General features: G+C 47.9%; 1 long non-coding RNA gene across 1 annotated transcript; it reads left to right on the top strand.

The window, feature by feature from the left end:
• On the top strand, positions 3,575–17,761 carry LOC110392300. The gene is made up of 4 exons (XR_002434293.1): positions 3,575–3,712; positions 15,023–15,225; positions 15,652–15,804; positions 17,612–17,761. It is a non-coding gene; the product is annotated as an uncharacterized LOC110392300 (long non-coding RNA).

The raw sequence follows: 27,491 nt of genomic DNA, 5'->3' as shown, positions 1-27,491 counted from the left end.
TGCATCAATTAGGCTGCTTTTTGGAGGAAAATTGGATTTTACATTTAGTGCCAGTACTAGAGGGACGGTGTGTTGGATCTTGGTAGAAGAGATGATGTGTTGAGTTTCGCTTTCTTTTCTCCCAGTGCTCCTGAGACACACTCATGCAGCGCTTGTACTGTTCCTGCTGAACACATTTTCCCACTCTTGGACTTCACAAAAGGTTTGCAGTTATCTTCTTTTTCTTTCTCTGCCAAAAAGAAAAACAAAACAAAACATAATTTCATAACTTGTAGAGTAAAACTTTTACCAGAAGAACATGCTGAGAATTCAAATGGGATAATCATTTAAAATTCAAAAACTCAGGTGGTTGGGATGAAAAGAAGTTTGTGCCAGGCACAATGATGTATATTGCCATAGAGCTAACTAATGGGGAGTAACCATGTACGCTGGGAAAAAGGCCAGCACAACACTTCCCAAAAGTTTGTCAGTTTTCATTGTAGAGACAGAAGAGTTGGTAGTCATGGCTGAGCTTGTAGGGTGAGCCAGTGGCAGAGCTGGATTGAAAGCCAGAAGCTGGGCTCAACAAGGGGATGCTGCATGCCCACAGCAGGGCAGAAAAAGGCCATCTCTCAATTGTGAAGGCAACAGCTGCAGGGAGAGGTGCATGGCAGACAGAAATAGGGATGCTAAGCCAGGTAACATCCCGAAACCCCACGGTGATGCAGAGGGAAAAGGTGACATGCTGCACTGCATTTAGGCAGGTCTACACCAAAGTATTTGGAAATGTAACTCCAAAAATGTCTCTTTCCTAGTGCTCCTGAGAGAGGGACCACTGTTGGGCTATGTTGTTGTGAGGGAAAATAGCAGCAAGGCAGTAAAAAGCCAGTGTCAGGGAAGGGTTATCCCCAGTGCTCACTGACCATCTGCAAAAATGTTGGTGGCCATTTTTGCACCAAGGATAGGGACAAATGGCAGCACATTAGGACTTGTCCTCTATTAGGTTTAGGGCAGAAGCACTCTTCCCGCAACACTTGCTAGCGAGGTATGCACGCACTGCTCATTGCCTAGTCAAGAGACAAGCCAGGGAAAAAGGCTGAAACTGTAAAACAGGCCAGTGCTGGAGCTTGGGAGCCTTGGAGCTGGGGGTCCCTTTGCTACAGTACAGCTTTGCAGCCTTCTTCCTGCTTTGTGGGCCCCTATGACTCCCAGGCAACCCTCTTGAGAAGAATTGAACTTGAAACTTGTGAAGAATTTATTTTTCTCTCCTTGAGCTGTGGAGAGGGAGAGAAAGAGAGACAGAAAGGTCAAATTATCCTCTCTGGCTCTACTGATAACACTTCATTCATCTGTGGACAAGATGAATGTACTTAGCATCCTTCAGGCAGTCTGGCGCAAAGTCTTCTGCCAAACTAGGCTCGCTAATTCCTCTGCTCCAAGCACCAGTTCCTGGGACTTTATGAAGCAATGAATCTGGGGTTTAGTGTCAGTCATGATGCCTTCTGCACTCCCTTTGTGGAATGGAGCTGGTTTGTGAGGCCAGTTTTAATTGCTTGTGTTGTGCTTGTACTCTTAGTCCAGGTGCTGCAGGTGTGAGGTGCCTCCAAAGGCAGCTTGTACTCACAGAAGAGAACAGCTGAAAGGTAATGGGACAGAGAAACCACGTACTGCGGGCAGGGTAGATGGTGAACAGCCTCATTTAGTCTGTGTTTATTTGCAGGATGCTTGCTTTTGTAATTTATTCCAGGCAGAAGTTAAAGTCTGTAACTAGTACCTTACAGCTAGTGGTAACACCAGAGATTGCTGAAAGCCATTGAAGTAAGCTTCCCAGCCTTTTGCTGGTGATTTCAGGAAATCTCAGGGGGAAAGTAAGTTTCTAGATCTGGTGTTTGTAAAACAAGAACTGAAATTTCTCTAAGCACATCCTAAATGAATGGCCCCAGTCCGCCTCTGGATGGCTGTTGTGATTAGAATGCTAACAACTCATGAGTATAGAACCATCACTTTTTTTTTCCCGAATGTTTTATAGGGAAATAGGGCACCTATAATCTACCCCTAACATGTGTACCTGCACAAATGAGGATGTGAACTGGAAGGGGACCTGAGATGCAATAACTCAGGCTGGCATTTGGCCACAGCGTGGCCAGCACACCATTTGCAGAGAATCCCCATGGGTGCACCTTTATGCAAAAAAATGTGCTTGTATGTCTGCTCCTGAAAAGCAGTTCCACAAAACTCCCCCCACATTCTATCCTAGTAGTAAAATTTTCCTTCAGGGTGCTCTCCAGGTGCTATCTGAATTCTCTCACTTGTGGACACTGCCCAGACTGTTGTATCCTCACCAAGGATGGAGAACAAATTTATGCAAGAGAAAAATTATTATTTTCCAGCTTTGTAAGCTTGTTTTTATGTGGTCAGCACATCTGCTCACACACATACAAAACTAACAGCTTTCTGCAACTGGAACTAATTGCATTCTGGTTGGCAGTCTCTGAGGAGATGCCAGGGATGGAGCCAGCCAGCTTCTTCCCTCATACAGAGATACTGAAGCATGGGAGGGAGGAAGCTGCTCCATACGTGTTTGTCTTCAGTAAAGGGTGTCATTCTCTAACACCGAGACACAAATATCTCCACCTGGAAACCAGCGGAGATCATTCATATGTGGAAGAGGGAGTGGGCTCCTGAGCTGTCACTGTTCACTTGTATGTCGTGCCTTTTAAACTGAGCTGTCTCTCCGAGTTTCCCAGAAAAGGAGATACTTCTCTTAAGATCATCTTCTCTGTTTTTCTGTGAAGTACCTCTTGGACACCGTACAGTGGCACAGTTCTCCTTGTCTGCATCTATCTGCCAATCAGAAAGTGAAAAACCAAGTGATCACTTTAATTGCCCTTTCTTCAGATGGTGATGGGTTTTCCTCAGCAGTATGCCCTGCTTCAACCTTCATGGGACAAATTCAGTGGACCTCAAGGAACAGAGAAATGAGAAAGATGAGGGTGGACAGACAAGAGCAGTAGCTCCTACTTGACACCAAGGCTGTCTATGTGATCAGATAAATGAGCTCAGTTTTCTCATGGAGGAAATGGCAACTGCCTGTTTTTTCCCCTCTTCCACTGGTGGTGTTTTTTCCCTCTTCAGAGGTGTCAGTGGGTTTCTCTCTCTAAGACTAGATGCTCACCATAGTGCCAGGCTCCTCTTATAGCTATGAGAGAGGAAGAGTATGATTTGGATCTTCCTTATGTACCTATCTCAAATAGATCAGAAGAATCACAATATAAAGGAAACTGTCTCTCCCATAACTGCAAATGTGTCTAGCTCCATTTCCTGTGTTCTGCTTTCATTAGTATTTAGACATCAAAAATTACAGGACATTAATCTCCATTAGATGTCTAACTCCTTGGTATCAGAAATGAAACTCCTGCCATCTCTATTGCCCTCATCTCCAATTGCCAACACTATCTTTGCCTCCTAAGGTAAAATCTTTGCAGGCGAAGTGTCCCAGGCCTAACACTCAGCATTTCCACTAAGTATACATATAAGTCATGGCTTGAAACAGTGACTGAGCACCTGGTGGGAAGGCAGGGCCAACCAAGGGGAGCTCAGGTGCATGCAATGCACCTGAGTAACTGGAAGGGGTAGAGCCAGGTTTCATCCCTTCCCAGACCTCATTTAAGGGTTGGCAGTGGAGGCAACAGTACCTTGCTGGAGATCTCTGCCTACCTGAGTTCTTCTGAAGGTAAGCAGTTTCTTTCTCTTATTTCTGTGCCTGTAGCTGTTGCATTTGAGCAAATCCTCACCTGCTGTGGCCTAGGACCTTGCTACTCTGTTGTCATTGCTGTGCTTTCCATTGTGTTATGTTCACCCAACCCCAACAGGGAGCTTTTTCTGAAGACTAGGCCAATCTGTGGGGTGGAGGTTGTTGGAATTTACACTCCCCTCTATTGGGAGCAATCTAAGGTGTATTCCCCTTTGGGGTTTTATGACAGCAGCTGACATGTAATATATACTATGGCCAAAGGTGTTGTGAGGTTCTTAATTGCTTTAATGGGCTGTATTAATGTACAGAATAACAATAAGGGGATAAATAACTGAGAATGCAGTAATGTGAAGATGCACTCCTAGTTCTGTTATTGACTTCTTGGTTGTTCTGACAAAGTTGGTGTCGGGTCAAGCTTGAAGGAGTAGCCCAATACTCCTACAAGAAACCTGCAGTGATGTTGTCTCATAAATTCTCTGCAAGTGTTCTGAAAGACTTGGCAGTCTCCAGTTCTCAATAATGCTGGCTAAATCTCTAATATATCATATTATGCCTCTCAATAAACTAAGCATCAAAGGCTTTCTTCCTCTTCTCATAATAACTTTATTCTTCTTTCCTTCCTGGAAATGTTGGTAATGTTTCAGTCACTACCCAGGGCCAAGAGTTTACTTGGAAGCTGCCTGTCTCCCCAGATGAGACCTGAGACCTGCTGTTCCCTGAAGTGCCTGTGCCTTCACAGTCAGCTAATCCAGCTTTCTGGGATTCTGCCATTAAATGTCCAGAGGGCTGATTTTTCTTACACAAAGAGCAGAAATTGTCACAGTTACTAAAAGAACAAGTTATTATGCTTAAGCAGGAGATCTTCTAAGATTGTTCTCTAGAACTGTATGCTCCTCTTGTTGGCTTACTGCAGGCAAGGATGATCAGAGGTGGCCAGTCTGCCAAACCCTTCCCATCTTTTACATGGGTAAATAGTGATAGGACAAGGCGGAACTGTTTTAAACTAAAAGAGCGAGATTTAGATTAGATATCAGGGAAGTCTTTCACTGAGAGGTTGGTGAGTTACTGGCACAGGCTGCCCAGAGAAGTTGTGGATGCCCCATCCCTGGAGGTGTTCAAGACCAGGTTGGATGGGGCCCTGGGCAGCCTGAGCTGGTGCCTGGTTTAGTGGTTGTTAACCTTGCCCATGGTGGGGGATTGGAACTGGATGATCTTTGAGGTCCTTTCCAACTCAAGCCATTCTATGGTCTCAGGTCAAAATCTGCTGCTGAGAGCCATGAAGCCCATACTACCCACCTAGAAGTGGTGATGGGGAAGGAGTCACTGTGAATAACAAACACATTTTTCTTTACTATCTTTGCCAGTGCTGTTGGTTGCATTGGTACATGAACCTCAGGCATAGGGGAAAGGCTCATATGTGGACGTGCTAGATGGACGCAGAGCAGCCTTCTCATTTGGGGTAGTCTATTCCTGCCTCTAGCAAGAGCTAAGTGTGTGAGTCTCCTCATGGATGAGTGATCTCTCTGTCCCACACCGATTCCTCTCGTTCCTCTCCAGGATCTGATCCTGTCTATTCCTTAAGTTACCTTGAGCTGTTTCCTTCTTTGGCTATATTTAATTTTAGCAATGGATGCTGGGTACTTTCCTCCATCCCTTTTTACCCTCACTGTTCTGGGCTGAGTTCTACGTGTGCATAATCTCTAATTGTTCCTTTGCTATGTATGCTGTGGCCTGTGTTGTTTTCAGGTTTCTTTGAACTCATGTGGGATATTCTGGTTTTTCTTTTTCGACTCTACATGTACTGCAGAGTTACTCTATCCCTGCTTGTTTCCTGCTCCCTTCACACTCTCAGGCCTTTGCAGTCAGGTTGCTGCTGCCTGGTGGGCACTGAAAAGCACAAACTCCAAAGGCAAAGCATCTGCTGCTGGGATGATCTGCCAGGAAGAGGCATAGCTGTGTCCTATTGCTTCTCTCTGACCTGCCTTCCTTCTAAGCGCTGAGAACACTGCAAACATTGGTTGCTGTCTGCGTCCCCTCAAGAAGCATATGCATGTGCAGCAAATAAAATGTGGTTGTTCCACATTCTTCCTATCAAAAATAAGCATATTTCTCTGGCCTTTTTCCCTGCTGCTGCACGAGTTGGTCTTAGTAGTCTCTTCCTAAACTGGAAGAGTACAAACCCACCTGAAAGGAGATTGTAGTGGGGTGGAGGTCAGTGTCTTCTTCCAGGTAACAGCAATAGGGAAGAGAGGTAATGGTCTCAAGTTGCACCAGGGGAGGTTCAGATTGGATATTAGTTTAAAAAAAAAATAATTATTTTTTTCTTTCCACCACTAAAAGAGTGGTGATGCACTGGTATGGGCTGCCCAGGGAGGTGATCACTGTCCTAGGAAGTGTTCAAGAAATGTGTGGATGTGGTGCTGAAGGATGTGGTTAGTGGGCATGGTGGGGATGGGCTGACAGTTGGACTGGATGATCTTAGAGGTCTTTTCCAACCATAATGATTCTATGACTCTATGGAAGGGATAAATAGCAAGTATCCTCTGAGGAGCCTTCCTGAGTGATGCATGCTGTGTGGATGGTGCTGGATGTGCAGTGGGGAGGGCATGGGCTCTTCCCCCTCACATTCAAATAATGTTTTCCCCATCTACCAGACAGACTGGGTCAGGAGCTCTGTCTAATTAATCTTCACTGAAAGAAATGCCTTTCTCTAGACAGCATATTCTGTATTTACCTGACAACAAATTGTACAATTTCTTAATTACAGGCCTATTTCAATGGAATTAATTTGTTGGATATGGAAATTAGGGGAAGAGAAATCCTTGAAGAGCAAACAGAAGACTTAGGCCAAATAATTTCACGCTGGGGTAGTTAAGGTTTGTGCAGATCTAGAAAATGAGGCAGAGCCTGCTTCTGCTTGCTCTCCTCCAGGAGGCACTGGAGAAAACTGAGATTCTTGGGCTAGTGACTGTACATACAGCTCTTCCCAAAGACCTTAACATCACCTTTGCAACCACCCTGCCCTCAGCCTTTTCCCTGCCTGGTGAAGGGAGCAAGATGGGATGGGGACTAGGCCGCACTCACGGTTGCTGTAGCAGTCTCTGTGCCTTCAGTGCCAGCATGCTGGGGCTCTGAAAAGAGAGACTGAAGGCCCACCCTAGGTGCCTCATCTCCATCCCTGACACTGATCCAACAGGCGGCAAAGTGGTTAAAGCTCATGCTACACCCCTGCCTTGCTCTGGAGAGCCCAGCCCAACCATCTGTGTCTGTCTCTCCTCCTCTGTTCACCCTGTGTAATGGATTTATCCTTTAGAGAATCCCAGCTTTCCTGATAAACTTTGAAATTTTTCATCAAGTTTCAGAGAGGCTTTATTGAGGATTTGTGCTATCTTCAAATATACTCTTCATTTGCTCTGCAATTCTTGGCTTCTTGATGCAGCAGAGGAAAAGCCTGCTCTCTCTTTTCTGTCTTATCGCTTTACTGGCCAAAGAGCAGCAGGACAAGAGTTGATTACTTCCTCCTCCTGGTATATTCTTTTCCTCCTGCTTGTCATACAGTGAATGTAAACAACAGGCATACAGAGGGAAATCAACACTGACTTGCTTGAGCCAAGGGTACACTTAACCCTGCTGCCATCCATGTCCTAGTGTGCTGCTGTGGTGTCAGCACCTGCAATACTGCTGTTAGTGCAGAGGAAAAACAGGGACACAAAGTGCCTTAGGTAATGCCCAGATGCTGCAGGAAAGAGGGATGGGGATCGGGGTGCCTCTTTTCCTAGGAGACCATAGTGAAAGACATCAACTCTGATGGGTGGAAATCCTAAGCTTGAAGCTCAGGATGGCCGTGGCCAGTCCTGTATTCATGTCCTGGGAGTCTCCTGTTCATCAGGCAAGAGGTCACCTTTTTCCTTGCTCACCTTGAGTGGTCAGGCACTGAAACAGGCTACTCAGGGAGGTGGTGGAGTCACTGCCCTGGGAGGTGTTCAAGAAATGTGTAGATGTGGTACTTAGGGATATAATTTAGTGGGCAATTCTGGTGGTAGGTGGAGGGTTGGACTTGATGTTTTAGAGGTCTTTACCAACCTTTATGATTCTATGATTCCCAGTGGGTAGTTTTGGAACAGATCGCTTTGTTCCCAAGGACCTTCCATTGATTGTAACAGAAGTACATTTTACACTCAGATGTTCAAGCAGTGTTGGGGCTGGCAACCAGCTGGAGCAGTTCAAGTGGAGAAGGAACGAAGTGGAAAGACAGGGATGGTACTCAGGCATTATCGAATTCCTCCTAATGGAATTAGATGAGAAAGCCCGATTAGATGCTTCATATGATGTGCCCATAGCACCCTCTGGATCATAGAGCGCTCTTGTTTTTCCTGTCAGAAAATAAAACCTTCAAAAGCATGTGGGATGAGAAGCTCCATCCCTGATCCACTGTGTCACAGCAACACCCTGCTCCACTAGGGATTCATCCTCCTGTGCTGACCAGCACTGCTGCTGTAAGATCTGACAAGATCAGAGGTGAGGTGGTTTGGCTGTAGGCAGAATAATTTTTCCTTTTATGGAATTCTTCTGCTTCTCCCCCGACAACAGCCTTCAGATCCCTACTTAGTAACAGAGGAGATTTTTCTCCTTCTCCAGAGCCCTCACAACAGTGATCTCACCCACGTAGAAACCATCTTGCTTTCTGCAAAGAGCCACCCCTCACGGGTCTCTTGCTGCAGGGAGGTTCCAGCTGATAGAGGAGCGGAAGGAGTGTGGGCAAGGAAGACGTCCTTCCAGTCTCCTTACTCATGACTGCTAAAGTCACAGGTGTGAATCTGCTGAGTAGGACAAGGAAAAGTTTTTCCAAGCCCTCCTGTCACCAGAGTGCAATATTTTGTTGCTGCTCATAGACTGTGGCAGAATTTGATATTAGCAGCAGTTAGAATTAAAGCTTGTTTGCAGACTCTGCCAATGGTATGTATACCACCAGCTATATCTATGTGCACTGAGCCAAGAAGGATTCAGTTTCCCATCTGGCAGCATCTTCACCCTATTTGTTCTTTCTCTCTACAGCAACGCTACCCATCAATCAGACAGCTTCTTCCCTTAGGCTGAGTGGAAGTCTTATCCTATAGGTTCAGGCTTTTGCATTTAAGCACCCTCCTCTCCACCTCCACCCCCAAACAATACTCATTAAAAAAAAAAAAAAATCTGTCAAGGGATCTGCCCTGCCTACGTAGGCTTGGAAAAGCTGTTGTGACTTCAGCTGAATGAAATCATAGAGGAGCTGGGGGAAACCAGGACAAAGGAGCAGCTGTGATTCTGCTGAACTTCAGCCCTGCTGGGTCTCCCTGGCAGGGGCTGCCCTTGGAGCAGCAGACACGGCCTGGCTCTTCAGTGTGAGTGTGAACACTACAGACAATAGATCTGGAGACCGCTGTGCGCTATAAGGCTCAGGTCAGGAGACTGTTCAGTTCCGATTTGCTGCACCAGTGGAAATACAGGTTGGCTGCAAGACCCTGCCAAGGGTATGGGCTGCCAGTCTGCTTGCTGGGACTGTTTGTCCAGGAATTGGTTCTGAGCTTTGGGGGATGGGTGTGAGGCAGGATTAGAGATGCTGGGGTTTGAGAAGGAAACGTGGCTCTCTAATCTGATGCAGACAGGTTTAGCTTTAGAACCAACTTGATGAGGAGGCAGCAACGTGGGATTTTCTTTCATGTTGCTTGTATTTGAGCTCTGGCAAGATCAGAGCTTGTGGGGGAAGGGTTTTCTGTGCTTAGGTAGGGCTGTTCCCAGGAGCTCGCATGAGGAATAGCTAGGCTGATCTGTTCTGCTAGTTGACTTGTCCTCCAGGCCAAACGGAAACCTCTGGGGATCCAAGTTACTATTTATTTGGCAGCAACATTTGCTTTGCCAGTTCCCTTCCCACACATCACTGCCTGCATGGATGTCCTCTCCTGTCAGTGGAAACAGCCACTGCTGGGGTACAAAGGCAGTTTGGCAACACGTTATCTGTGCTGAAGGATCTATGTCAAATAATACCTCCAGGGCAGAGGTCAGTGCCTCCGTATAACACTTTTACAGGACTTTGTATGATGTAACATTTTGCTAAGTGCCTGCTCAGATATCTCTGTACAGCACTGTGTAGGAGTTACCCCTGATTTTATCTGGGACAGTGTTTCTGTACCCCTCCAGGTGGAACTAGAGAGACCCTTTGTACGCAGGTCAACAAATGAGCAAACACCATGAAAATCATGTCTCTGTGTCGCAGTGTCCTAGGCTGGCCTGTAACAGCAGTTCCAGAAGGCAGACTCTCAATGTCAGGTGCACTAATGCTCTTCTGCTGTTTGCCTGAGCTTCCAGAGAGCTCTCAGGAGGCTTCCTTATGTGACATTGAACACGGCACCATCTTGAATGGGCGTGCCATCCCTCCTAGCAAGCAGCTCCAAGAATCCCTTTGCTTTTTTGCCTTGCAGGCTCAGATCCAAATGCACTATCTCACTATAGCTGCACCCCGAGGATGGCTGCCTTAAATTGCTCCTTCCTCTTTGAGCAATACATAGCTTGAAATGATGACAAATAGTACCTGCCAGTCGCTCAGCCACCTGTTACTCAGTTGTTCATGTTTGAACAGACTGTCAAATGAACTTCTCATCTTTTGCCAATTCTGCATATTGGCATCTCTTGTCCTCACTGAAATGCAGGGAAGCCCTGTCTGCAGAATGTGGTTGATCTTGGGCACTCTAAACCTGAGCCAATTACTAAGTACCAGAGAAAACAGCTGCACTGAATTTGGATCTCAATGTTGCCTGCCTCCATGCACGTACTCCTTGTATTTGAGGCTGTGCAAGGAGTAGTACCTGATTCTCATCCATACCTGGATTGGGATATCCCTCAGAGGGAGTTACAGATGTTTTGTGATGGGCTGGCATGCAAGGCCATATTTGTAGTGCTAGTGCTTTTCACTTGGAATGTGAAACCCATTTATTCCACAGTCCCAGGTTTTTAGTTTCCATCATGTAGGATATGTATAGGGAAGTCTCAGAGGCGACAAAGGGTTTTTAATTGTATAGGCAAGTTGGGCCAAAACCTCTTTTTCCTCTCCTGATTTGCCTAAACAAAAGGAATAGGATATTAAATGCAGTATAAAATCCAGATGAGAAAAAAAAAAAGCAGATTATTGTAGAAAGAAAAGAACAATTAGGTGATGAAGCTCAGATATCCAAAGAAGGAGGTCAGGAAGATTCAGAAAAAAGGGAAGCTGTGCTAGATTTTTCTCTGATCCTTTCTGAAGCCCTAGGCTTCTTGGGAAATTTTATCAGTACTCACATTAAAAATAAATCTTTTCTATTCTGTCATGACCTAGGATTACTCCTGACTGGCTTCATTCTGAACACAGCGAACTTGATGGAAGCAATTCATTGCATTTCTCATAAGGCCTGGACTTGTCTTGTCTAATGTTAGGTACTTAACTATAATATTCAATTACATACTTTAGGGCCATCAGGCAGGTGATTTGCCTTCTCTCCATTTTTTTCTATTGACTGCAAAGGGAGGCAGTGTGACTAGGTTTCTAAATCTGGGCGATGAGTTTCGTTTCAAATGCCATCTCTGTGGAAATGTGATTATGAAAGAAGAGAGAAGGTTGCTGGGGGTGGGGGGGGATCTGGGAGGAGAGAGGGGATAGCAAAACCTTTTTCTGACACACTCCAGTGACTTGCTGGGGGACCAAGAGAACCTGCCAGGTGGCCGCACACAGAGCTGCAGCAGGCAGGAAGATGCCATATGCCACAGGCCATCAGCTTTTCTGCAACACGTTTCATGGTGCTCAGAGCACCCTGGGATATGCCCCAACTCATTCAGAAACAACCCTGCATGTTTTGTTCAAGTCAGAAAGGGGAGGGGTCTGGCTCCAGCTGACACCAGATGCTTGCTCTCAGAGTTGTCCCTCTGGCATGCAGCATGCTCTGTGCTGTTGATGAGCAAGTTGCATCAGGAAGCATCTCTTTCTTTTTCCTCTTCAATCTCTCCTTCTCTCTGTGTCTCTTTCTCCTTCCTTCCCTTTTCCCTGTTGGCAGCGAAATAATGTCTCGTCTCTGAGCAGTGTTCGCAGTGTATAATTTGCAGCCTATAAATAGATCACTGTTATTAACCAAAAAATATATATAAGGTATACACACATTTTATTCCTTTTCCAAGCATTAAGTAAACCACTGCAGGCAGAGAGGAGCTGCTTGCAGTGCAAGATGTGGTGCCCAGCCAAACAGCCAGGTCTCTTTCTCCTGTGATTCCTCACCCAACCCATTCTACCACCCCATCTCTTCCTCCACCTGCCTCCTTTCTGCTTTTCCTTTCCCTTGCCTTAGCTCACTACCTTGGTGTCCCTGCCATACGGAGCCTTTTCTCTACCACTGTGCTTTCTGCTCTTTCCACCAGTGCTCCTAGCTGGTTGCTCCAGCCCTGGCCAACCCCAAGTGAAGCTCTTCCTTGACCAGAGGAGCAGGAAAGTGAGCATCTTCCACCTTGCAGATGCCACCAAACCACTTTGGCTCCATGGGAGCATCCTCCCTGTGGTGGCCTCTGGGAATCTGATGGCATGTGGTGAGGGTGGCTGGAGAGAAATGGGTGATGCAGTGGGCTGGCTTAGGGGTGGGGGAGGAATGTAAAGCCTACGTACAAGCTAATCTCTGAAAAGTGGCTTCTGGGAAAGTCGGTGGGAGGTGGATGTTCCACTTTGGAAGAACTGAAAGAGGGATGGAGAAATCAGGGTATAGGACCAAGGGGGCCTTGTTACCATAGTGCTTTGCATGCTGAAGATTCCATAGGTTGAACCCTCAACTCCATAGCACCCTTGTCACCCACTGGGGCTCATCATGTACCTGAAAATCATAGAATGGCTTGGGTTGGAAGGTACCTCAAAGGTCATTTAGTTCCAGCCCCCACTACTGCTGGCAGGGCTGCCAACCACTAGATCAGGTTGCCCAGGGCTCCATCCAACCTGGATTTGAACACCTATCTTAAACCAAGTGCAGCTATGGCCCCACAAGCTACAGCTTAACCCCAAGCTTTGTGTGACTGCCATGTGGTTTGCGCTATCTGCAGAGGGCTTGGTGGCTCAACTGGGAAGACAGCTGAGAAAAACAGAAGGCTATGGACCTTCCACTGAGCCACTAGCAACACCAGGGCAGGTCTGTGACTCAGAGGAGTACTGGTGGTCCCCACCACTTGCTCTGCCTTCCAGGACAAATGAGTTACCACTGTACCGCCCAGCCCTGGGTGGTCGTAGGAGGAAGACAGGTGATCCATGCCTAGACACGTGCCAGGGATGGTATGGGTGGCAGCTACAGGGAGGCAGCTTGAAAGTTCAGGCCAAGGCAAGTGTACCAGTGCTGCATGGGGCTGTGAAGTCACTGAAGATTTGGGTTATTATTTGTTTTAAATAATTACCTAGATGTTTGCAAGGTTTTTGCTGTAAGAATACAGAGGAGAGGTGGTCTTTCTATTTCATATGCATGTGTTTTATTATACATTTGTGTATCACTAGTTTGTATAACAATAGTGCAGTCAGCAGGAGCTGGGGGATGATCGTCCCTCTGCATTCTGCACTGTGAGGCTGCAACTTGAGTGCTGTCTTCAGTTTTGGGCCCTTCAATACAAGAATAATGTTGAGGCACTGGAGCACGTCCAGAGAAGGGCAACAGAGCTGTGAAGGGCCTGGAGAACAAGAGTTATGGGGAGTGGCTAAGGGATCCGATTGTTCAGTCCAAAGAAGAGGAGGCTCAGGGGAGACCTTATCACTCTCTACAATGACCTGAAAGGAGGCTGTGGCGAGATGGGAGTCAGCCTCTTCTCCCAGGTAACAGCAATAGGATGAGAGGGATGGGCCTCAAACTGCACTGGGGACGTTCAGGTTGGATATTAGCAACAATTTATTCTCTGAAAGAGTGGTGCTGCACTGGAGCAGGCTGCCCAGCGAGGTGGTGGAGTCACCATCCCTGCGAGCCTTTAAGGAAAGGGGAGATGTAGCACTTAGGGACATGATTTTTGTGGTCAATTTTGGTTGTTGGTAGATGGTTGGGCTCAATGACCTCAGGGGTCTTTTCCAGCCTTAATGGTTCTACAATTCTGTGATCACTCTGAGTTGCCTAATCTAGCCCTGAGCCACCTTCCTGGGCTCTCAGGAGCGGCATAGGGAAAAAAAAAAAAAAGCTTGTGAAATAGCTGCCAGAAATAGCATCTTGAGTCACTGCTGGTGTGGACAGCAGGGCTCTCTCTTCTCTCCACCCCCAGCACATCAGTATGTGTTCCACAAGGAGGAAAGAAGCTGCAGACCTGAGGCCAGGGCCTTCATCCTTATCAGTGGCCATGGCAAGAGACCCTGCTGCTGGGCACGGACAAAGCAGGGGAGCGAGGGGCTCCTACCTCCTCATGGAGCTTGGGAGATCAGACGTGAACCTTTCTTAACCTGCAAGCCAAGTTTCAGCTCAAAAACATGTCAAGTGCACTGTGGAGATTCAGTGGATCCTGTTCAAGGGGACAGGAATATTACATTATGAGAGCAAATTCAAAAAATAAAAGGTCTGAAGTGCCAAACAACTACACTGGCAGCTCAGCAGGGGTTGGTCTGGATTCCCACCTGGAGACCAACCTAGAAACAGCCCTTTTGTAGGTATCCTGGGATCACTCTGCCCTTTTGGCTTCATATAGATGTACTTTCTTTTGGATTTAGACAACAGCCTTGGCTTTCAAATATCAACCCTGGCTCAGTATTGTGGTCGGGCAGAAAAAGTTTCAGTAAATCTTGCAGGGGGTGAAAAATTCAGGGAGAAATGCCCTAGTGCAGAGAAGCATGCCATCTATGACAATCTTAGACATGCCTTTAAAAATGTAGTGATGTGTGTTCATGTGCTGGGTTGTATGTTTGTGCTCAGCTTGCATTTCTGCCTGTTGGATGCCAGAGAAATCTCCTCCAGCAGTGTAATATGTCATGCATAACTCTCAATCAGAGGGGCTCTATTTGACTGAGAGCAGATACTAATGTGCAGTAGAGATATCACAATATCAGTTATTACTGTTAGTAGCTGGTCCACAGTAAATAATCTTGTGGATGTTAATAGCTTGTTGTGGGTGGGAGATAAAGCATCTCAGCAGTCATCACCTGCAGCTGCACAGCTATGACTTTCCACTGGCCAGAGGAAATTGATGCCATGAAAAACTCACCGTGTATTGCTCCAGTACCACCAGATGTAACTGTACTTCTGCTGGGGTTATAATGGGTCACTTGCAAAAGACTCTTTGTTCTAACAGAAGCAAGGGACTGCTGGATTGAGTGAACGTGGACTTCTGCAGTATGATCCTTTGCAGTCACTCGGGGTTCCAGTGCTGAGTGCCTTCAACTGGATTGAAAGCTGTGCCATTTGCTGAAACTAAACAGCTCCTGCAGCCTGTCAAAAAGACCCCTGGCTGGTGTTTACCGGTCTGACCATCTGTCTATCTGTGTGTGAGCCCATGTGAGTATGCCATCACCATCCCTCTGAAACATAGCAGATAGGTAGATAAAATCCCTTTGGGAAATACAGTCAGCTGGTCAGGACCAAAAGAACTTTACTGCCTGGAAGCACTAAAAGTAAATCGATGGAAGTCCTAATGTTCTAAATGAGCCATTTTACCTCTGAAGGCTACAGGCCATGCATGGAGATCATTAACATTCCTGGGTGACAAGCTGACAAATCTAGACAAAGCAGAATTGACAAATTCCAGCCTCAAGACTTGGTTCTGTATCCTAAGAGGTGATATTCAGGTGGGAGCAAGGAGGAATAGGATCTTTATGCTTTGGGATGTGACTTGTGTGTGGAAAGTGAGGGCTTCCAATGGTTCCCAGTTGTAAGACACAGCAGCACCTGAAAATCCCTCCTGCATTTAATTTGTTCAAACAGTCTCGATTCTGGAGCTGAAGGGGATGAAAGACTGCCTTGTGCTGGATGCTGTGAGTGGCAGCTCCTGGTGATGCTTTTGCTTAACCCCAGGGTGATGTGACTGTGCAGTGAGGATAGGACCAGCTCCTCTCAGCTCCAGTGAAGTGTCCTTGGGTGAGTGTGGGGCTGGGGGGCTCCCAGCTCTCTTGGGCTGCTTGGGAGGGGTGTGGTGGCACAGAGAAGCCTGGAGGCAAAGCAGTGATGCCAAAGTCCCCCTGATTGTCCACTGAGACGCTACCACAATCAGTTTAAAAGTAGAGTTAAAGGGAAATGGATGCTTTGCAGGCCTGTGAATAGAGCAGGAACCTTATGAGGATGCTTAGGAGAAAAGGAGTGGAAGGGGTGTTGGGAAAGGCAGGAAGGAAGAGACTATGAAATAAACAAGATGGAATAGGAAGGAGTAAGTGGAGAAGGAGACAAAAGGAAACAAGCTTGTTTGGGCTTTGGCTTTTTTTTGTTGTTGTTGTTATTTTCTTTTTTTCCCTCCTTCATGTTCCTGATGAATACTCTCTTTCGAAGTGGCTTCTCTCCTAGCACTGAGTTGTCAGAGAGGTGAAATTATAGGGAAAAAAATGTCAGTGTTGGCTCTGGGCACACCCTACTGGAAACCACAGCTCCTCATCTTTCCCTTCTGTCCCCCAGAACTCATGGCCAGATCTGGGACGTTACTGTGCACCTTTCTGCCTTCCCCCAGCCTCAAGGCAGCCCTCAGAGGGCTGGGGGATGCAGGGGTGGTGTGAGGGTTGCAGGGCTCCTTTTCCCTCTGGACCTTGAAGAGCTGGCATCCCCTCTTGGTTTGTCTCATCAGCAGAAAACCTGGATGCCTCTCCAGAGCACATTTGAACCCACTAAGTTCTCTTCTGCATGCCAATTTTTTATCTGAAATTAGTCTGAGAGTGCATGACTGACAGCTTGGGAGACTGACACTTCCTATTTCTCACCTTGCCAGATACTGCTCTGGCTGAGCAGAGCATGTTCCCCACCTGCACCTACCTGCTGGCTGTTCCTAGCAGTAGGGAGGGAGCTCAATCTCTGTCCTAATGGGGCTTTTGCCTTCTGGGCTAAGGCTGTCAGAAAGCCCAGGACTGCATCCAGAAAAGGGCAATGAAGCTCTGAAGGGTCTGGAGCACAAGTCTTATGGGGAGTGGCTGAGGGAACTGGGGTTGTTCAGTCTGAAGAAGCGGAAGCTCAGGGGAGACCTTATTGCCCTCTACAATGACCTGAAAGGAGGTTGTGGTGAGCTGGGGGTTGGTCTTTTCTCCCAGGTAACAGTGATAGGATGAGAGGTAATGGCATCAAGCTGTGCCAGGGGAGGTTCAGGTTGGTTATAAGGAACAATTTATTCTCCAAAAGAGCGGTGCTGCACTGGCACAGGCTGCCCAGGGAGGTGGTGCAGTCACTGTCCCTGGAGGTGTTCCAGAGCCATGTGGGTGTGGCACTTAGGGACATGGTCAGTGGGCATGGTGGGGATAGGCTGGCGGTTGGACTTGATGATCTTAGTGGTCTTTCCAACCCTAATGATTTTGTGATCCCGTGAAAAATGGGGATTAGATCAAATTTCTGAGTGCCCACCAGCAGGAACAGCTGACCCATTTCTCATTGGGTGCTGCAGTAAAAACATTTTGTCACTAACTCTGATAAATGTGGGGGAAAGACTCATGTGCCTCCTCACCCTCATCTCCTTAATGCTTTGACCCAGGGTAGAAACTGCTTAAGTTCAGCTAAAGAGAGATATGTCTTTGTGCTGTGCCCATTTCTTACTGCAAACAGTCACACGGGTAGATTTCCAGCCAAGACAGAGAGCTCATAAATTACTGAGACATCAATAAATGACTCAATGATTTTAGAGTGACTAAAATGAAACATATCTTATTTATGTTAATGAAAATGACTGACATCCCCTGCGCCTGTCATCTTGAAGAATCACTGAGTGCTCTGCAGACTACGTACAACAGCGATCATTCAGCCACAGCTAAAACACAGCTACCTCTGGGGTGGACTGTGACAGATGCTTAATAATGTCTGGAAACCTAGCGAAAGCATGTACAGAAGGAGGAAAAGATAATGCTTTGCTTGGAAACCAGTGGGAAGAACTTGAAGTAGCCAGTGTGTGAAGACAAAGTGGAGTCTGATGAGATGCTGAGCTCCACTTTGAGTAGTCCCTGACACTGAAATCCAAGGACTTGGTGGGTGGGTAATTGGGGAGTGCTGTCTATTGTCACTGGGGCAGCATCTTCTTGTGAGGAGGTGCATGCTTACTTTATGTACATAATGATGGCAACTTTGCATTCAAATGAAGCTGTGTAAATACCAGTTTGCCTGTGAAAAATGCTTGGTTTGTACAGGCAGTTTCACTGTTGCAAAAACCAGTGCAGAAATGCATGCTCCTCTGGGCTTTCATTCTGTAAACCTGAATGATCAAGCACTTGGCTTTCTGTGCCATTCAAGTCAGCGTGTTGCATATCCTCCCTGCTTGCTGTTACTTAGAGCTGTGAAGCAAAGTGATAGAAAACTGAATGCTTTATCACATAATTCAAAAGTGATGCTAATTGGTTTCTTTCAAGTCATCACTGCAAGCACCGCCTTGGTAAAGCTATAGATTATTGCAAGGTTAAACAAAGGATGATGCATGATTTGCATTGCAGGTGTTGAGAGGGAAATATTTCTGTTTTGCAATCTCGTTATTTAAAGCCATTCAGAGCTTTTCATGTGAGGCTGGTTATGGCCCTAATTGTGAAAGAGAGAGAGATTAAGAAGGTGTAAATGACTGCAGCATTGTCCAGTTCAAGGCAGAATTTCCATTTTACACCAGCAGAGCATGGCTGGAGGATGTGGTATCAAAAGAGCTGAACAAAGACACCAGCTGAAGAACTTCAGTATCTAAAGGGGAGTTCTAAGAAAGAAGGGGACAGACACTTTAGCAGGATCTGTTGTGACAAGACAAGGGGAAATGGTTTCAAACTAAGAGAGGGGAGATTTAGGTTGGATGTAAGGGAAGAGTCTTTTACAGTGAGGTGTTGGAACAGGCAGCCCAGAGAGGTGGTGAATACTCCTTCCCCAGGGACAGTCAAGGTCAGGCTGGAGGGGCTCTGAGTACCTGATGGAGCTGTAGGTGTCCCTGTTCATTGCAGGGGAGTTGGACCAGATGGCCTTTAAAGGTCCCTTCTGATTCAAACAAGGCTGCTTCTGAGCCCAGCACTCTTCCCATCTGCAGACTCGTCTTCTCCAGCTCTCCCTGCAGCAGAAGGAGCAATGCTAAATGAGACATCTTTTCAAAGAGCGAGATGCAACTGTTTCTCCTGAATGACACCCACTGCAGCACACACTCTGGAGGGATGCACGCTGTCACTTTAAAGCAAGCTCCTTCCTTCTTGTATGTTAATGCCTTTTGCTCAGCAAATGCTCTCTGGAGCATGCAACATACTGAGGGGCGCAGACAGCAATTCAAACAACAGGGGTGTAAGTGTGTGCAGCCTGCCTACATTTCCACAGTTCCACCTCGTGTATGGCCCTGACACCTCCCTCCCTGGTGCAAACACGCAATTCCTATCTCAGAGTGGTTTTGGGCTCTGAGTGCCTGGCTGCACTCCCCTCATGCCCTGCCTGCATAACAAGTCCAGAGGAGTCCGTGATGCAGAACAGGCAGGGCTGCAAGTTGGGAGGGAGAAAAGGAGAGAAGAGGGGGAGGAGAGGCCGCACTGCCCCAGCTGCCATCCTCAGCTGCTTCCTGATTTGCAGCCTTGGCATTCACTTTCCCCATATTTATCATCTTTATTTATTAGACTAGCTAAAATGATTGCAGAAGAGAGCAGGCAGAGCTAATAATTAAGATGACCAAATGAAAGCAGAGCCAGGTGGGAATATAGGGGATTTTAGGAGGCAGGGGAGCAGGGGGAGAGAAATGACAATTTATTCAGCCCCCTGTCTGGCCTGTCACCCCAGCTTCCTGCAGACACCCAAGGTGAGCGAACCTGCTGCCTCTTTCCTGACTCAGAGCTGAACAGTGTTAGCTCTGCAGATATTGCAGTGGAAAAAAAGCTATTGCCGTATTTTTGCCTGCAAGTTCCTGAAAGTCCTCCCTCACCTTCTCAGTGGGGCCAGTGTTATACTCACAGCATCCTGGCTGCATCATGTTTCTATGTCTATGGGTTAGATGCCACTGGATTTTTCATGCATGGGAATGCTTGCACCTGCAAAGCACCCTGAAACTCAGATTGCTCTGGATCACACACAGCCATCTGTGTACATCACATCGCAGCTTGAAGAGAGCAGTAAGTGAGGTGGCCCGGGAGCTTTAGACGGTAAAGATCGAATTGCCTAATGAGGGGTGTGAGTGAAATAGGAAAGAAAATGACAGTTATGGGTCTATAAACTTCAGTAAATAAGGGCTAAAATGGAGCTTGTGCCAATAGCTCAGGGAATTAGACAAAGTCCTGTCTCATCCCTTCCTAGATGCTTTCATTTTGTCCCAACAACCTGGAGAGCTGCCCCACACATCATTCCTTATGGGCTGTAGTTTCTAGACAGTTTTGTATTGACTCAATAAAGAGCAAAAAAGCATTCACTTTGGGGCCAAAGAGCAATTATTGCTTTCAGTAACGTGCTTTTGTACTCATTTACTCCTAATTTACCCTACTGTCCAGGTGAGCAGAATCAGGATGCGAGCCCTGGTTCCAGTGCAGCCTACAGTCACGAGACATGGACAGAGCATGGTCTGCATGCTCTGCACTCAGAAATCCTCTTCACTCCTCTGTCACTCCAAGCCAGCAAAATGCTGCTGGCTGTCTTTTGAAGGGACCACTGGAGTAACCCTCCTCAGCTAGATACTGGGTGTTGAACTACTGCATGTGAACTGCAGCATATTCCTTTAGAGCCAACGTCCCTATTTCTGTGGGGAATATAGGGGCCAGGTAAGTAGAATCATAGAATCGTATGAGTTTGAGTTGGAAGGGACCTTTAAAGGCCAGCTGGTCCATCTCCCATGCAATGAACGGCGACAGTTACAGTTTGATCAGGGTGCTCAGAGCCTCTGCAGCCTGACCTGGGATGTCTTCAGGGATGGGGCATCCACCACAGAATAATAGAATCCTTAGAGTTGGAAGGGACCTTTAAAGGTCTTCTAGTCCAACTGCCAGAACCACCTCTCTGGGCAACCTGTGCCAGTGCCTCACTAAGTGTTGCTGGACTGTCCCCACTGTGCTGAGATCTGTGCTTTCTGCAGCACCTGATGGTGTCCAGCCAAGCGAGCCCTTGCTTGGCATCCCTTGCTCACACTTGGGGTTTGGTTCTACAAGCTTTTCTTGCTGTTTGAACATCAACTCTCTGAAAAGGCTGGAAAAGGCAGTAAGGCAGGTGGCAAGAGGAGAGATTTGTGCTGGAGTGAGAGGATAGTATGTATTTTAAGACCACAGGGAAGCTGTAGGGTGTATGACCTTTCATAATCTCCCTGCTTTCAGGCTTCTTTCCTCCCCATTGAGAGCCTCTCTCAAATGTTCCCCAGGGGATTTCGAGCATCGCTATTATATGTAATTGCACAAAAGGAGAACGCTCTGGCCTATGAAAGGAATAAGAGGGATAAACTAATTAATTCCAGGCCACAGAAGTGGAAAAGAAAGCAAATACTCAGCAATTAATCAGGGGCAGCTGAGCCCTTCTCTCCTATCAGATATGGAAGGAAGTGCTAATTGCAGAAGATAAGCTACGCAGTGGGATGCGTGAAGCTGCCTTCTGAGTGGGAGAGAAGAAGTGAAGCATTTGGCTAGTGGTACATGGAGTGGAAGGGTGGGGCGGTGGGCACCCTCACCAGAGCTAGAAGGCTGGAGCAGGGTGGTGTTGGGGGTCTGGGATTTGGTATGGGCTGAAAACATTGTCTCGCTCCCAGAACTCGGGCAGCTCAGAGCTGTGACCGTGCCCACCGCCCTCTGGTGTAGAACCTGTCCCTAACCCCTAGCTGCACCTCCCCTGACACAGCTCCATGCCGTTCCCTCGGGCCCTGTCGCTGTCACGGAGAGCAGAGCTCAGCGCTGCCCCTCTGCTCCCTGTGAGGAGCTGCAGCCGCCATGAGGCCTCCCCTCAGCTCCTCTGTTCTGGGCTGAGCAAACCGGGGGACCTTAGCCACTCTCCGTACACCTTGACCACCATCTTCCTAGCCCTCCTTTGGACACCTCTAAGAGCTTTATGTGCTTCCTATGTTATGGTATCCAAAACCTGACGCAGTGCTTGAGGTGAGGCTGCGCGGGTGAAGAGTGGGACAGTGTACATGGGGCCGGTGGCCCTCCCGAGCACAGCTATGGCCTTGGACCTCTGTGTGTGGGGACTCAGGAGCCCTTCCAGCTGCTTCTCCTCCCACCTGAATGGTCACAGCACTTCCACGTGGAGGTCTGCGTGCAAACATCACCTCTTTGATGTTCCTCGCTCAGTGCTCAGAGCCCAGTTACGGTCTGAGACAAACAGGTTTGCTCCTTGGAGAATGGAAAGAAAAGCATAGCTCCCTCAGTGTTATGGGTTGCTGTTGGTTTTCTTTTTCCAAGTATTCAGATCTCTTGGGGACAAGCCTTTTGCACTAGACCCGGAGTGGATCGATTGCCAGTTGGTTACAAAAGTTATTCGTGCCAGAGCCCCAGAAAGCAGGACGTGCAGTGGTGCCTGGGATGGCAGAAGGCACCGTGGAAAACTGCATTTATAACCCCTCAGTGGCAGTGTAAATCTGGAATAACTCCCTGTTAGCATCAGTAACCGCAGATTTACATCTGTGCTAAGAGCAGCTTGGCCCTCCCCTATAATTCAATACGTGCAAATAAGCTTCCTGCTTGCTCACCACATTCCTGCATCATGCTGGGGGAGCTGGCAGAATGGATGCAGTGAGCAGCTTCCCTGCCTGGCTTCTGCCCTGCCCCTGCGCAGAGCCCAGTGTCAGCTGGCAGCTGCTGCAGCAGCAGCCCTTGCATTTCACTGTCCCATCTCTCCCAGGATTTTAGCAAATTTGCATTCCTCCTGCTCTGAAGATGAACTGCGGGCTGCTGCTCCAACAAACCTTCATTGGGGGGTGCAGAATTCATCAATATTTCACACTGAAGAGAGGGAGAAATATGTGCTTGTGCATATATATGTAGAGAAGGGAAAGGTTAGCACGGTGAAAAGAAGGAGATAAAGCTGAGGAATTTTCAGAGAAGGAAGGGTTAGCGGAACTGTTTCTGCATTTATTTGACCTCTCAGGCTATGCATAATCCTAGGGAAGGAAAAATCCACGTGGTATTGAAGAATCCCTGTTTAATCATTCTTTTATTTGTAGGCACCAGTGCTGGCAGTAATTTCATGATAGCCAGGCAGACTGCAGCTCCAGATAGGGGAGAGGAAAGAGGAGAGGCAGAACAAATGACATGGGGAGAACAAGAGGCAGCGCGAGCGAGTGAAACGTGTATGCTCAGGAACTAGGCGGGGGGGGGTGGTGGTTCAGGAACAAGTCTCCTTTTGCTAAAGCCCCTACAGCCCTTACTCAGCATAATGTGGCCAGTCGAGTGCATACGATGCTTTTAGAAGTCTCTGGCAGTTCTTTCATTAAAAGCTTGACCGCGAGGCTGAGTTATAAATAATTCGATATTAAACACACACGTCAAAGAAGAGGGTGAGGAGGGAGGGAGATTGTTTTCAAGCCACAGAATAATTATTCGGGTGTATAATTTTAGCTTCAAGCTTCTTGGGGATGAAGAGGCAGCATAGGGTGAGGGACTGGTGAAGAGTAATGGTTTCAATATCAGACAGGGCTGTGTTGGTGCTGGCTGCAGCACAAGGTAGGGCTGCCAGCTGGCTTAGGCACTCTGTGTCAGGCACGAGCAGAGGCTCTGCTGTCCACATCATGCGGGATGGGCTCAGGAATGTGTGCCTGGGCTTTCACCCAGTGCCACAGAATCTGTGTTTTGCACCTGCACCTACCCTGAATGCACACACACACAGAGCTTGCATGCATATCTACATGTTACAGATGCTGAAGGAGATTCTTCCAGTCAGGAGCACTGATGCTCAGGGCTGTGCATCACAAGAGGGGTTTCTGTGGGACCCAACATAGCATGTGCAGGAGGAGGGCTGACTATTTTATTTTGAGGGACCCCAAGGATGCTGCAGCCTCTCCTCTGCTCTGGGCACACTTGCACACCCACACGCCAGTTTGCAGAAGTTCCTTCATGCTGGGGTGCTGGGCTGTCCCCTGCGTGCAGCTCCACAGCACGTGTGTGCACACATGCTTCCCTTCCCTCCCGTGCTCCTATCAGCCCATGCCATCCCTTGAGATCCCAGCTCTGTGCTTGCTCCAGTGCTGCTTCATGTCCCAGCTCTGAGCTTTTCCTCAGTCTCTTTTCCCCACATTTGGTGCTGCCAGAGCCAGAAGCCTCAGTCCTGGAGGAGGAACCAAGCCCCCAAGGATAGGCAGGCTGGGATTTGAGTAATCTCCCCTCGATATACACCAAATTGCTTCTGCCTTGTGCTAGGAAAAAGGGCTGTAGCCATGAGCCAGGTCCCTTTGGGCTCTGTGTGCTCACTGCCTTGTCCCAATTGCACATAAACCAGCACAGCCCATGCAGACCTGCACCTTGGCTCATGCCACACACAGGCCCCAGTTCCAGCTACCTCACCTCTCTCATTTCAGCCCTGCAGGGTTTAAAATATCAGTGATGACTAAGTCCCGCTACTTGTATTGGGGACTGGCTACATCACCTAGTAGAAGAGAAAGATAATGTGACCTGGAGATCTCCTAGCCATGCTGCCACCTGGCTTTGTCCCATCTCTGTCCTGGAAAACAACTGCTCTATCTGTGCAGTTTCCTCCTTGTCTCCCACCACCACAGTGGCTGACCTCTAGGGAAGGCTGGGCTACAGGGGTTAAAAATCTCTCTTGGGAGCCAGAGATTCAGTGTGGGGCTGTGGGGAAGGAGTTGGGCAGCCAGCAGAATAAGCAGCCTTCAGACTCTGGGTGCTGGAGGGAGAGAAGGCTGTGGGATTGGCAGAAAGCATCCACAGTGGTGCTCTCCAAAGTTTTGTGTCACCAGTGTGTGGGTGGGGGATGGCATGCTGTCACCCCTGCCTTTTCACTGGATTTCATCCCAGTCCCCACTGGATGAATTTGCTGCAGCGTCACGTCCCCGTATTGTATAGGACACCCTGTGGGGAGCAGCCCTCACCTGCGTGCTGCCTGCTGCCTTCCAGCTGTTCCCAGCAGCTCCTTCCTCCCGCACAGCCCTGAGCACTGGGTGCACGGTTACCTTAGAAACTGATTTTTCTCTTCCTCCCATGGCTGTGCACAAGTTAAGCAATGGGTAGCAGGAGGCACACAAGCTTCTGCATCAGGGAAAGACCCAACATTCTACAGTGGTCTTATCTGTGTGGGAATGGGGCTTCCAGCACTGTGGGATGTGTGGGAAGCCCTGATGTTCTCCCTTAGGCTGGCCAAGTTCACAGCATGAAGAGGCAGGATTCTCTTTGGGGCGACTGATACAATGTGAGGTTGTGGATGCTCTTGTTTCAAAAGCAAATATTTCCTGCCTGATGCAGGCATTTTAAAGCAAATTTGGCTTCACTGAATAAATAAACACACTATACATGAAATACTTTTTGCAACATGGAAACGCTTTCCTCTCTTGTTTGAAAGCTGTAAGATGAAGCTTGGGAAGGGGCTTAGGTTTGTTTTCTAGCTGGTATTGGGAAAACTGGTGTTGAGTGAGGTATTCACTTTCTTAAACCCCTTGCTAGTGGGGGCAATGGCAGTAGGCTCTGAAGTAGGTGGATCTCAGGCTGGTTTCCAGGGAAGAATAAGATGTCGATATCACACTACTACTGAATATCTAAAGGCAGTCCCAGCAGGAGAGGAAAAAGGAATGAAAAACAGTGAGCAATTCATCAATATTCCTCGCTAGTTCCATGCTGGAGTCACCTTATCCTTTTCACAAAATGGATGAATAAGCAAAGAAAGCTCAAGTTCATCTTGTGCTGTGCCGACATTCTTATTCTATACACGTCTAAAACCAAGGTTCAATACCAAATCTTTATTTACTATTGCTTTTTTGCTTGAGAATAGGTGTCCATCGATTTTGAGGCGCTGGGGGAGAAGTGGGGCAGTGTTATTTTGTTGAGCACCTCCTGATGTTCACAGATAGCTCGTGGCAGGGAGGCAAGCATTACGCTGGGGAATGGCTTTTTCTCCTGTGCTCTGCGGATGCAGCCGAGCTGTTTGTTTGTTGCAGTTTGGGATTTTGTGTTTGCTTTGTGGGTGTTGTTACCCCAACCCCCTTGAGCAGATTTCTGCTTCTCCATCTCAGCTGCGTGTGGCTTCAATTAGGCTGGGTGTTTGTGTGTCTCAGTGTGCAGGGAAAGGCTCCGGATCATTACTGTGAAATGTGTTTGATCTCCCCTCGCTTTCCCATTTGAAATGGAAATCGCTGCATTTGTCGGTTTGTCAGGTCCCCAAGTAATCGTCCCACTAGATCCTCCGGCAGCCTCCCTCTCCCTCTGACACTCGGGAAAGCTAATGACCAGCCCACTCCACCTCAGCAAGAGGCTATTTTGCCTTTCCCACAGTGTCGTTTTGATCCAAGTTTGATAATTTCTAGTTCTCCTTTATTCAGTGATCCCTTCTTTTGCCCTCCTTCCTTCCCTCAGGGCTTGCTTAGCTTTGGCACCCTTCAGAGCAGAAAGACTCACAATTTTTTTTTTTTCAGATTGTGAATACTCTTCAGAGCTGAATGAAGAGAGCACTTGGGTCCTTTTAGTGAGGACCCTTCCCTTTCCCCACATCATGTAGGCAGGAGGGAAGGGTTAGTCAGCAAAGCCATTGCATCCCCTTCCCATGCCTCCCCATGGGGAAGCTGATGGAGACAGAGGGCCCTACCTGGAGACGTGCACTGCCCACTGCCCATCCCAGCTGCACAGACAGCCCTTTCCCCTGGGACTCCTGCCCTTGGCACCAGCCTTTGGTTCCTGCCCCTCACTGCCATACAGCAGTATGCTGCTGCTGACATCTCCAGCAGGGTAGTTTCTCGTGGGACTGGTGGTCCCCACTTTGGTGGTGGTCAGTTGTTCATCCTCTTCCCCGCTTCTCTTCCTTCCAACCAGAAACTGGCACCAGCAGTCCCTGAAGAGAGGCCAAGACAATTACTTCATTCTTCCAGTTCAAGAACATGGGAGAAGATAGATTTCTGTGTTTAACCTCTCCCCTTCAGGCAACCTTTCAAAAGAGACTTCTTGCCACAGCTGTAAACCAAGACCAGGGAATGGGTTTATGGGGCAGGGAAGGACAGCTCAATTTCTCCATTCAGCATTTTATACAAGAAAGAACTGTCACAGCATTTGAAAATATCTAGTGTGAAAAGGACCACCAGCTGCTCAGTTTGTGTAGGGCTCTGCATGGCTTTACCATGTACCCCCTACACCCCACCCCATCCCTAGTGTTATCTTCCTGCTCCATGGTGATCTCTTGCTTTTCCCTCACCAGCCCCTTCTTCCCTTCCTTTCCCCATGTATCTGCCACCTCTTAGGCTGCTGGAGCTCTATTCTGTGATATCCATGGCTCCCGTGGTGAGAGAGACCAGAGACTGGTGCACAGGCACCCACAAGTCTCTCAGTTGCAGCTGTCCTCAGCCCTGCAGCAGGTCCCTGGGCAGAGTGGGTGTGAGCTCACATCTGCCCACATCACCTCAACATCAGCACTGGGCAATGGAGGAGATGCTGCCCCAGGGAGGAAGGCAGAGAGGCCACAGCTGATGCCACCCATCGGCCTTGTATTGACCTCCATAGAACACAATTAACGCTGCTCAT

The sequence above is a fragment of the Numida meleagris genome, chromosome 1 (genome assembly GCF_002078875.1).
Source record: "Numida meleagris isolate 19003 breed g44 Domestic line chromosome 1, NumMel1.0, whole genome shotgun sequence".
In the NCBI taxonomy this organism is placed as follows: Eukaryota; Metazoa; Chordata; class Aves; order Galliformes; family Numididae; genus Numida; species Numida meleagris.
The sequence above is the reverse complement of the archived record's forward strand: the minus strand, read 5'-3'. Positions and strand labels throughout refer to the sequence as shown.